The sequence below is a fragment of the Callospermophilus lateralis genome, chromosome 10, assembly GCF_048772815.1.
Source record: "Callospermophilus lateralis isolate mCalLat2 chromosome 10, mCalLat2.hap1, whole genome shotgun sequence".
NCBI classification, from domain to species: Eukaryota; Metazoa; Chordata; class Mammalia; order Rodentia; family Sciuridae; genus Callospermophilus; species Callospermophilus lateralis.
In genome coordinates this window covers 8464533-8477511 of record NC_135314.1, presented here as the reverse complement: position 1 = coordinate 8477511, position 12979 = coordinate 8464533, and positions in this window count along the sequence as shown.

The window sequence follows — 12979 nt, the reverse complement described above, 5'->3', positions numbered from 1 at the left end:
AAGGAATTTATCAGACACTTCACAGAAGAAGAAACACAATCAACATATACATGAAAAAAATGTTTAACTTCTCTAGAAATTAAAGAACTGCAAATTAAAACTACATTGAGATTCCATCTCTCTCCAGTCGGGATGACAATTATCAAGAATACAAGTAACAATAAATGTTGGCGAGGATCTGAGGGAAAAGGTTCACTCATATATTGCTGGTAGGACTGCAAACTGATGCAACCACTATTGAAAGCAGTATTAAAGATTCCTCAGAAAACTTGAAATGAAACCACCATTTGACCCAGTTACCTTAGGCCTTAATATATGCCCAAAGGATTTAAAATCAGCATACTACAGTGATTGTTTTGGTTTGAATGTGAGATGAAGCAAAAAGATTCGGAGAAGAAATGATTAGTTTATGAGAGCCTTAGCACAATCAGTGAATTAATCACCTTATGGTGATAACTAAGTGGTAACTGAAGGCAGGGAGGGTGTGGCTGGAGGATGTAGGGCACTGGTGCATGGTTTGGGGGTATATATTTGGGGGTATATATCTGGGAAGTGGAGTCTCTCTCTCTCTCTTTGCTTTCTGATCATCATGTGAGCTGCTTCCCTCCACTATGCTTTTCCACCATGATGTCATGCCTCACCTTGAGCCCTGAGGAATGAAGCCTGCTGTCTGTGGATTGAGACCTCTGAAATCATGAATCCCTAAATAACCTTTTCATCCCTTAAAATTGTTCTGGTCATATCTGTTAGTCAGAACAGTGAAAAGGCTGACTAAAACAGTGACACATCAATGTTTATAGCAAATCAATTCACAATAACTAAGCTATGGACCCAACCTAGGTTGGTCCATAGCTATAAGAGATGAATGGATAAAAAAAATGTGGTATATATACACAATGGAATATTACTCAGCCATAAAGAAAGAATGACTTTATGACTGTTGCTGGTAAATGGGTGGATCTGGAGGCTATCGTGCTAACTGAAATAAGCCAATCCCAAAAAAACAAATGTCGAATGTTCTCTCTAATATGCAGATGCTAACATACAAAAGGGGGGAGATAGAAGTTCACTGGATTAGACAAAGGAAATGAAGGGAAGGGAGGGAGGATGGGAATAGGAATAATAGCAGAATTAATCTGACATAACTTTCTTATGTTCATGTATGAATACATGATCCATGTAACTCCACATCACGTACAACCACAGAATGAGAAGTTGTACTCCATGTACATAAAATAAATACAACTCTGGTGTAATGTATATTTAAAAAGAACAAATTAAGAAAATAATAATAAAAAATTAAGTTGACTGTTTTCAGCAGTCATGATTGGTGATAGGAGTATCATAGTTATTCTCAGACTGCCATGTATATTATGGGAAATAAGTAATTATGGCATATTCAAATTCAAATATTCCAATTATGTATGCCTGATAAATAGGATTCTTGGTATGAAAGAAGATATACAGATATACAATAGAGAAAGTAAAGTAAAAGCTCTGTAATCTTGAATTCGAATTATAAATGAGTATGACACAATGGAATATTACTCATCCATAAAGTAATTAGTGATTACTTTTGACAGGAAGAAGGAAGTTTCTGAATATTACTCATGCTGAAAAATGGATGTATCTGGAGACTCTCATGCTAAGTGAAATAAGCCAATCCCAAAAAAACGAAGACCAAATGTTCTCTTTGATATACAGAGGCTAATACACAACGCAGGGTGGGGGAGAAGTTCATTGGATTAGACAAAGGATAATGATGGGAAGGAAGCAGGGATAGGAGTAGGAAAGACAGTAAATGAATGGGACATAACTTTCCTATGTTCATATATAAATATACAGCCAGTGTAAATCCACATCATGTACTACCAGGATGGGAAGTTACTCCATGTATGAATAATTTGTCAAAATACATTCTACTGTCATGTGTATCTAAAAAGAACAAATTAAAAAAGAGATGAGTATGAATTCACCAGATATTTTCTCTTTATAAGGAGAGATAATAGATAGACAGATAGGCAGGTAGTAGGTAAATAGATAGGTAGGTAGATAGATGACATATGTGTGGATACTTTCTTAGCTCTTTCCACTGGAAAGGCCAGAATAGTGACTAACCCCATAGTTACAAACATCCCTAGCACCTAGATAAGTGGTTTTGAAAACCATTTCTCATTTAAGAAAATAGGACTTCTTGGAGAAATGGCAGGTTCCAAGTCTGGGGCAAAAGTAAATGTGTAAGAGGAGTTGCAACTTTAGATGTAACATGAAGCAAAGCAGCTACCAAAGGTTTTTAGGGTCATGTCAGGAAGACTCAAGAATCATTGGTCAAAGTGGCTCAATTTGAAAGAGGAGACAAAGGTCAAAAGGATGATAACTGCAAAGGATTTAAATACATCTAATATGTATTTAAATACATGAGTTTATAACAATATTTTAAACACTTGAGGATGATAGGGAATCAACACATTATGTAGGAACTAAGGCAATAGAAGGAAGGAATCAAGCATTTACCTTAGTTTCCAATATAAACTACACCACTAGATAACCAATTAGTAGATGGAAAGTTGTATCTCCTTATAAAATCATTCCAGCTAATAAATGAAAGGAAAATGATAAAATCAGAACATTTGAATCTTCACCCCCCAATGATAAATGGATTTAGGCAAGATGTATGATATCACCCATCATGAAAAACAAGAGGCAATGAGGCATGTGAAAGAACACAGCCCCACCCACCACCAGGGGACTGAAAAGCTAGAAAGCCACTGGAGCTGGCTGTCAAATCACAGGAGAACAAAGACCAAAGAACATGTTGAAGTGCACCAAAGCAAAATCCAGACTGTGGGACACTCCAGTGGCTCAGAGGGGAAAATCCATAGGCTAAAAGAGAGTTGAAGTTTATACACACAAACACTAGCACACCATGGTATTTGAGGCTATGTACTTTCAATTAATTCATAAAGATGCAAAGAATTTATTAATATAAATTATATATTAGTGATTACTTTTGACAGGAAGAAGGAAGTTTCTGGAATAACTGGCAATATTCTAGTGTAATAAAAATTAAAACATAGTTATTTCTAAAATATTTCCAGAAAAAGGAATCTATTATGATTATGGATATGACATGGGGAAACCCTTATTATATACATCAGTAAATAAAAATGTCTACAGACTAGATATGGAACCACCATATGACCCAACTATTACACTCCTCAGTATTTACCCTAAAGAATTAAAATGAGCATACTATAGTGAAATATGCATATCCACGTTTATAGTACCACAATTCACATTAGCCAAATGATGAACCCAGCCTAGGTGTCCGTCAACTGATGAATTAATCAAGAAAAATGTGATATTTATTTATATATATACATACACACACACACACACACACACACACACACAGAATGGAGTTTTATTCAGCCATAAATAAAAATTAAATTATGTCACAAATGGAATGGCATAATATTAAGATTGTTTCTGCACAGCAAAGAAAACAATAATGTCAAGAGAGAACCTACAGAATGAAAGAAAATCTTTTCTTGCTATTCTTCTGACAGAAGATTAATATCATTATAAAGAACTTAAAGTACACAGAGATATGAAAAATTGTGTTCTATATGTGTAATAAGAATTGTAATACATTCCACTGTCATATATAAATTTAAAAAAAGAACTTAAAAAACTTTACACACAAACATATGAAATAGCCCAATTAACAAATGGGCAAATGAATTAAACAGACACTTCAAAAAGAAGAAATACAGGGGCTGGGGATGTGGTTCAGTAGCAGAGTGCTTGCCTAGTATGTATGAGGCACTGGATTCAGTTCTCAGCACCATATATAAACATAAATAAAATAAAGGTCCACTGACAACTTAAAAATATACAAAAGGCCAACAAATATATGAAATAATGTTCATCATCATTAGCAATTAGGAAGATGCAAATCAAAACTACACTGATATTTCATCTCATAATAGTAAGAATGGCAGTCATCAAGAATACAAACAAGTTCTTCAAAAGATTAGGCATGAAGCCAGCTATATGACCCACCTATACCACTTCTTGGTATTTATCCTAAAGAACTAAAGCCAGCATACTACAGTGATATACACGTGCCCATGTTTATAGCAGCACAATTCACTATAGTCAAACTATGGAACCAGCCTAGGTGTCTGTCAGTGGATGAATGGATAAAGAAAATGTGGTATATATACACAATAAAGTTTTATTCAGCCACAAAGAAAAATAAAATTATGGCAGTTCCAGGAAAATAGACGGAATTAGAGACCATTATGTTGACAAAATAAGTCAAACTCAGAAGGTCAATGGTTATATATTTTCTCTCCTATGTGGAAGCTAGAGAGGAAAAAGGAAAAGAAAGATGAGGAATGGATCTCATGAAAATCAAAGGAGATAGTAGAGGAAAGGGACCAAGGAGTGGGAGCCAGGGAAGGAGGGGGAGTGCGGGGGAGTGATACTGGCCAAATCACGTTGCTATTGTGTGCATGTACAAATATGAAACAACAAATCCCATCATTATATACAACCACAATGGATAGGTAAAAAATGTGGGAAAAAATCTGGCAAATAAATGTTAATTAATCATACCCATTAAAAAGGGGGGGAAAGAAAGAAAGTGTTATTATGAGTTTTCACATCAGTAGAGACAGTTGCCAAGAGTAAGGATGGGTCTTTTTATAATGCTGTTCCTGGTCAGTCCTATTCCTCCTGGTGCAACATCGTGTGCACTCAACAAAGCCAGCATGTTCACATTAAAAAAAAAAAAAAGTCTACAGAAAGTCTCAAAGCTTGCATATCTAACTACAGCTATGAATGGTGGGGTGGAACAAAGGATGGGGAATAAGGGGAAAGGCAACCAGGAAGGGGGCTAGAACAAGAGCACATTCACTTTTTGCTCAATGTATTTCTGTACCATGTGCATTTTTATAAGGAACTTTTCATGTATTATTGATACAGATTAAAAGACTCCATCAGTGAGTGAGTAACTCATGAGCACCTAAGCAAATGGGTAAGTGAAAGTGTGTAAGTGAATGAATAAGGAGAGAGTGAGCAAATAAATAGAGGGAAAAAGAGCACTCCAAGTACTGTCAACAGAACAGTCACCATAAAATCATGTAACTTCAGTGAGCCACAGGGAAAGAAACAGATTATGCAAAATATGGTCAACCCAGATATCTTAGAGTCTGTTTTTTGTTGATGTTGTTTGTTTGTTTGTTACCAGGGATTGAACTGTAAACTCAGGGGAACCACATCTATAGCCCTTTTTTTTTTTTTTTTGTTTTGTTTTGTTTTGCATTTTATTTAGAGACAAGATCTCACTGGGTTTCTTAGTGCCTCACTTTTGCTGGGGCTGGCTTTGAACTCACAATCCTCCTGCCTCAGCCTTCCGAGCTGCTGGGATTACAGGCCTGCGCCACCACACCTGGCTAGAGTCTGCATATGTGAAGATACTTAACCCTCGATGAGATGACATGCTAAAATTTTTTAAATGAAAAATGACAAGAAAATTAAATGAAAAAAACAGTCAAATATTAATTCAGAACCAGACAGCTCCTTGAATGATCCCTGTGACCACCCTTACACTATATTGCCTGGCCACCAAGAATCCTCCAATCATGAGATCCCATTGAGATGTCTTATTGTCCCTTTAAATTTCATAATCCCTAAAGTATTTGAAAGTACATTTCTGCATCCACCCAGAACAAGTTCTTTGCAAACATTCCTTTTAAAAAAAGAACCACAGCCTCTAAATAACTCACCACCCAGTGTCCAAATTCAGAGTACTGCAGCATTCTTTCAAAATTAAACCAACTGAAAACAACTCTATTTCAAATCAAAAATCATTCTATATAACTCTGAGAATCCAAAATTCCAGAATGTTGGTCAGAAGCAGAATGTGTCACTTAACTTCTCTGGACCTTAGTCAGTGCCCTCATTATAGGCGATCTCCCGCCCCATCAAGGAGCTATGTGGTGAAATGGAATTATATTAAACGCTTAGCATGGAACTTGGCATATAGAAGTGTGCTCAGAGGGGTTTGCTGTATTTTTAATTTTTTCTCATTGAGGTGTGTTTTTAAACATATTCCCTTGGGTAAACTCTGGCAAGGCCTGATGCACATCAGGAGAAAGAAACTGGAAAGAGTTTTAGAGTTTGTTTCTCCCAGATCCCTGGGGAAAACACAATATGCTGTGCAGAGCCACATGGGAAGCACTGGGGTTGTTCAGGAGGAGGGAGACAGGGAAGAAACCAAGTGAGCACCTGTCTTGTGGCTTCTGTGGGGAGGAATGGGCAAGTCTGGGCAAGCTGATTTAGGATTGGCTAGCTTGACTAATTTCAGCAGGCTCTGGGGCATGGGAGCCACTCTGAGTCATCTGGTACCTGGTTCTAGGTGATTAGGGCAGGTGGAGAGTGACCCAGAGTGTGAAAGCCTAATATGGGAGGTGGCTAGGGGACTGGACTTAATCAGCTACCCAAGAAGGGGAACTGACTGACTTCTAGCCAACGTTGCAAAACAAGGCCAATGGCCAGGGAGGTAGCTCAGTGGTAGAGTATTCTAGTAGCCATCCCCCAGCACCACAAAAAAAGAAAAAAATGAAGAAAAACCACCTGGTCAGGATAGTATTTTTAAAAACTGTGTCACAAGGTAAAATCACACAACATATAACCGTTTAAAATATTTAAAATTCAATGGCACTTAGTATATATACAATGTTATACAACCATCACCTCTGTTTAGTTCTAAAACATTTTCATTAAAAAGAAATCTTGTACTCATTAAGCAGTTATTCCCCACCACCCATTATCACCAACCCACTCCCCAACACCCTGCCAGCCTGTGGCAAATACCAATCTGCTTTCTGTCTCTACTGATCTACCTATTCTGGATATATTCTATAAATGGACTCATACAATATGTGGCTATTATTAATAGAATTATGTCTCCCCAAATTTCAAATGTTGAAGCCCTAAATCCCCAGTGGGATTTGCAGATAGTGCCTTTCAGGAGATCATCAGCATTAAATAAGGTCATTAGGACAGAGCACTAATCCAATATCACTTTTGCCCTTAGAAGAAAAGGAACAGACACCTATCACCTGAGCACAGAGGAAAGGCCACGTGAGGACACAAGAAGGCTGCCATCTGCAAGCCAGGAGAGGCCAGGGGAGAAACCAAGCCCACCCACACCTTGATCTTGAACTTACCCCTAGGACTCTGAGAGAGAGGTTTCTAATGCTAAGCCCCCCAGTCTATGATATTTTGTCTGAGCAGACCTTGACAGCGAGCTTTCCTGTCACTTAGCACAAAGTTGTCAACACACTGCACCATGTATCTGTTCTTCATTCCTTTCTATGACTACATAACTTCCCATCATATGTTATTCCACAATTTATTTTTCCATTCCATTGATGGATATTTGGGTTGTTTCCACCTCCTGGCTATTGTGAATAATGCTGCCATGAACATTCACAAATGTGTATTTAGTTTTGAGTACTTGCCTTAGATTTTTTTAATTACATACCTAGTAATGAAAATTCTGGGTCATGAGGTAATTCTATATTTAACTTTTTGAGAAACCACCAAACTATTATTATTTTTAAAGCATTCTTTCAGTGCCTACTAAGTACAGGTCATGTTCCACAGGGTGATGTTAATATCCATGAGCTGTCATCCCTGCTCCACAGCTTACTGTCTGTGAGAACCATTCCTCCAAAAGGAAAGAAGTAATTACAATTTTCATAATGTTTGGTTTTATTCAAAATGAGTACCTAGGCAAACCCACAACAACTGAATCCCAAATTTCAAAACAGCCTTTATCCTCCAAATATTCATATTCAAAATGTTTATATGCAAGTAAACCTATTATTAATTAATGCTGATAATTTCCATGTAGGCTGACTTCTAGCCAAGGTTGCAAAACAAGGCCAATAACACAAGTTAATAAAATATATTTCTAAGTCTTAAATTATACATATCCACGTAGGCATGCATGCAAAATGGCAGAAAGTTTATCTGGCATAAGTGCTCACAAGAACCCAGAGCTAAGGAAGGCAGGTTAGAAAAACAAAGACTAGCAATCTGGGGGAGGGGTGGAGCAGCTAGCAGAGTTCATAGAAACACAGATGGGAAGAAAAGCATAATGGGCTTCAGAAAAACCAAGCCAGAGCAGAGATGCAAGGAGCAGAACACCACAAGAATGCCAGGATGTGGAGATTTGCCAGTTATGGAAGGAGACAGGGTTAAGAGATGAGAGAGGAATGTTAGTTTCATGCCTTTGCCAATATCTTTCATGGCTAATTACACCCTGACAGCCTATAAATTCCTCTAATAGTTTTCAATGGAGAAACTATTCTTCCACCCACCCCTGCAAACATTAAGTGGTGTAGCTGGTTTCGACTAGCTTCCAGAATCACCCAAGTGGAGTTGATTATCAATGGTGGGTGTGGACAAGGGAAAAACAAGAATGCATTCTTCTGAGAGCCTTCTGGGCAAAAACCACCATGTATGGTAAATATCAGATTCCACACCTCAAATGTCCCTATTTCTCAACTGAAACTAATATCTGGAGATTACCCCCTCCTCCCTTTACTTCCTCCCCCATCCCTGAGACTAGGACCCTGCACAGCAACAAACCTCTCTAATCCCTCCTCCAGTCCATTTTTCAGAATCAATAGGTTATCTTTCTCACTAGGAAGGGTTCTGCTTTCACAAGTGCCAGCTAAGAAACAAAAATTGAATGTTTCAGAGAAAAGAGCTCACTTGTCCCCAACCTGCAGTATCTTTCATGGTTTCAGATGAATACCATAATATTATGTGGAACATTTTGTCTCCAAGGTACTTTTTAAATAGATCAAGAAAGCTGGAGCGGAGCGGGGACGGACAGTAGTATGTTGACTCTAGACCATTATTTTTCAGTCTATACCTTCACTGTTTAAATCAAGCAAAAACCAAACAAAGGTTCAGGTTCTAAAGAGTGAGTGAACTATCTATGGAAGAAAAACAGTAATACAATGTCCATCAAGTCCCCAAAAGTAAGGCCTATATCTGCTAATGATCACTGACTTTGAAGTCAAGCACACATCACTTAAAATTCTTAACCTACCACTTTCTCACTCTATATCCTCTGAAACCATCAATATTCTCATTGGAAATGGCAAACAGAACACTACCTACCAAACAGGTTTGAGTTATGTCCAGCCTAATAGTCAATAATAGTGTTGGTAGTAATAGTAATATGTCCCATATTGAGAATCCAACTTTTAGAGCATAACTTATTATGTTACAGGACTATTTCCAAAATATTAAATAATTTAGGGATCCTTGAAAATGTAGAAAAAGCAATAAGCATTTTGCACTTTTTGGCAACCTGAGGGAAGGTTATAATGGGTTTTAAAGCCTTTGCAGCTAATAATGGGATATTACTGATGTAAGATGGGAGGGCAAGCCAGAGCCATTCAAGCCTCTTGTGTCAGAATGTCTGGGTGGGAGAAATGTGACATGGTAAACCCACACAGGCTTCTTCTCTGACACATCGCCACATTTGCCACCATGAATTTTCCTGTGGGGCATGGACTGGGGAAGTGGCAACACAGGTGGAAGGAATTTCTCCAAGATCCAGGAAGCTTGCTGAGAAGGGCTGATTTAAGGCTGAAAGCTGTTTGTTACTAATGTAGCTGAAGACGGGGTGAAGAACATGGAGGACACAATTGTTCTCCCTAAGCAGCACTTGGACAAGTGAAGTAACTTTTTACCTTTTAGATTTAGAAGAATATCCCTACTTAAAGACACCAATTGAACAGGACCTTCCTAGAAAATCTGAATGTCCACCTAAGTATCTACTAATGACTTCAAATTTCTGTATTTCCAGCTCATATCTTACCTATGAATTACCAAATAAATTCCACATTCCCAAAATTACCAAATCCCAAATTCCACAAGTCTAAATCTGACCTTGCAATTGTTTCTACCCAGATGCTCTTCTTCCAATTCTCCTCTGTTATCTCTTTCAGTGAATCTGGTTTTTCTGGCTGGAAGTGCAGAAGTCTCACCTGGCACCATCTTCTCTATCTTGCCAATGCACATCTCAGCCAATCCATCATCAATTCTTGTCCATAATTAAGTCTCCACTTCTCTCCAATTTCATGGCCACCAACCTACAAACCCAGGGGACCAATATTTATTACATGAACCAGTACCCCAGCATCCTCCCTAGCCCAGTCCTACTCTCTTCTCCTCAGACATAAGAATGATCCTTTCAAAACTCAGAGTTACACCTTCAGTCCCACCTGGGTTTCCCATTGTTCTCAGGCACAGGACAAGACCCTAAGCATGGCCTAGAACAGCCAAGCCTCCCTTCACTTTCAATCCCACTCATGTCAAGGGTCCCTTACTCTCTTGGAGGCTCTCTTTCCCTTAACTCCCCCTCGATCTGTACTCTTCCTACTTGCCTTCCAAATCTACATGCAAAAATCTTTCCCCCAAGAAATTATGTTTGTCAGATTCATTGGTTCGCATAGTTCCCTATGTTCTTGGAAGCATATCTTCCCTTCATTATTCTTCTCTTGGTCTGCCACCATTGTGACTGCATGTCATAACATGGCCGGTGCTACTGCCATCGTGACTGCAGGCTATAACACTGTAGACCCCCTACTAGACTGTAAGCTAAATGAGAATGAGGACCATGTCTGATTTTCCTGGCATTATAAACTCACTAGGCAGCCCAGTGCATGGTAAAAAGTGGGCACATGGTAAAATAGGTGTTCTGTGAATGAGGATAGATGAATGGATATGGGAAGGCACAGCCAAAAGGAGAAGGGAGATGTCACTGTAAGCCTAAGCATGGTTCTCTGGGATAAAATCCCAGAGTGTGGCAAAGGAAGGGCACAGGAGATCTCGTTTACCAGGTGCTTATCTCAGGAATGCAATAAAGATACTGTCTTTGTTTGTAGCAAGTTCTATAGGAAGAGAGAGAGCAAAAATGTGGGCATCTTTTCCTCAAATCACTACTCTGAGAATCTCAGCTTTAAAAATGCAGGGTCAACAGTGGGGGTTGGAAATGATGGGTGGAAAGGAGAAAAGTGTCATTGCAAAACATTCTAAGGCTGACAGGACAAAATATAAATATGGCAGGGAAAGCCAGAGAGAAATTTGAGTGATCAATAGTCTTTAAAAATAAAAAAGGAGATTTCATAAATACCCATGTGTTTTATATCCCTTACAAATTATAATAGTCCTCTTCCATCTTAATAACTGTTGGAAATTTCCAGTTAATGAGGAAAAATAGTCCTCAGCCTTACTTTAAGATATTCAAGGAAGTGAGACTAGACAGAGGTTTCTGACATTGTTGCGAAAACCACAGGGTATTTCAAAAGGAAGATGGGGAGCTAGCTTTCCTGCCTACAATTCAGAATGGCTCAGCTGAGTAGAGCTACCAAGTCTGCTTCCTGGCTGAGATCCCCTGAAGGATGTTCTTTTGGGTTCTGAAAGGATCTATCATGAGCCTTTTCTGCTTTGATAATTACTTATTCATTTAAAAATAAAAAGAAAGACATGAAAATGACATTTTCTCTCACATGTGCACCTATATTTAAAATAGAGCTTTCATAAGATATCTTGATGGAACTGAATCTCTCAGCAATAAGAGGGGAAATCATCCCTCAGCAAAACTGGCACTGCCCCAACAGGCTCTTCTTTTCTAGCACTGGAGGAGAAAATTTGTTTCTTTGTCTTTATGACTTAACTTTAAATCAACATATATGATAATTGGACACTGCATTTCATGTAGAACAACAGCATCTAAACTTTAGTTTTATATAAAAGAAAAAGTGGCTATGTGTCTGCTTTCTCTGCCCTAGCTCATGAGACTGAGAAAATGTTAGGAAACCCAATCCCATGATACAGGGTATTGTCACACATCCAGCTTTCTCCCATCCCTACTGAATCGCTCCACATCTGGATACCCCACATGCTCTTCTGTCCCTTCTACCTAAACTTCCTCAAAGCCAACAAGACCACTCTTCTTCTAAGTTTATAAACTTTCATATTTACCCCTCTGACATTTTCTTGCCTTGGCAGAAACTCTAAAGCTTTCAGGGTGGTGAGCAAACAGTAGGTGTCGGCCTAAGGGTTAAGAATTCACACTCCCAGATGATAATCATCAGTATATTGTTCTGGAAAATTAAATACACCTGGGCCAAGTTCCTTGAGGCTGTACTCTTTGGAAACATTTCAATTTTTTGAAAAAAGAAGAAACAATCCAAGAATGTGAACTTCATTTCTCACATATATTTTCCTAGGTTTCTTTTTTAGTATTTTATTATATGCTTTGGGTTTTCCCCAGATTTTTACCAACCCTGTGCTCTTTGACATGTAAAAACTGTTCTTGCATCCTGCCATCTTAGCAAGGATGTCGAATGACAAAAATAACTGCTTATTTAAGAAGTCCTGACTAATGGGGTGCAGTGTAATCCCAGTGGCTTGGGAGGCTGAGGCAGGAGGATCACAAGTTTAGAGTCAGCCTCAGCAGTGTAGCAAAGTCCTAAGCAACTTTTTAAAATAAAATAGGGCTGGGGATGTAGCTCAGTCATTAAATGCCTCTGGGTTCAACTCCTGGTACCAGAAAAAGAAAAGAGAGAGAGAGAGAGAGAGAAAGAAAGAAAATGTCCTGATTCTACTACATTGTTAGGCTTAAACTTAGATAATGCACAGACCCCTGGAGGTGAGGATGAACGATACTTGGCTAACTCAATAGGTGGGTACATTTATGCAAAAATGCTTATTAAATTCCTTCTCTGCACCAAAGGCGATGCTTGTGTTGCAGCTCCAAGAAACTGATCAGGACACCTAGTTATGGAGGAACTGACATCTTTTGGGAATGATGTTCCAGAACATAAGAAGGCTGGGGCTGTACCAGAGGAGAGGACACATGTTATAATGAAGACCA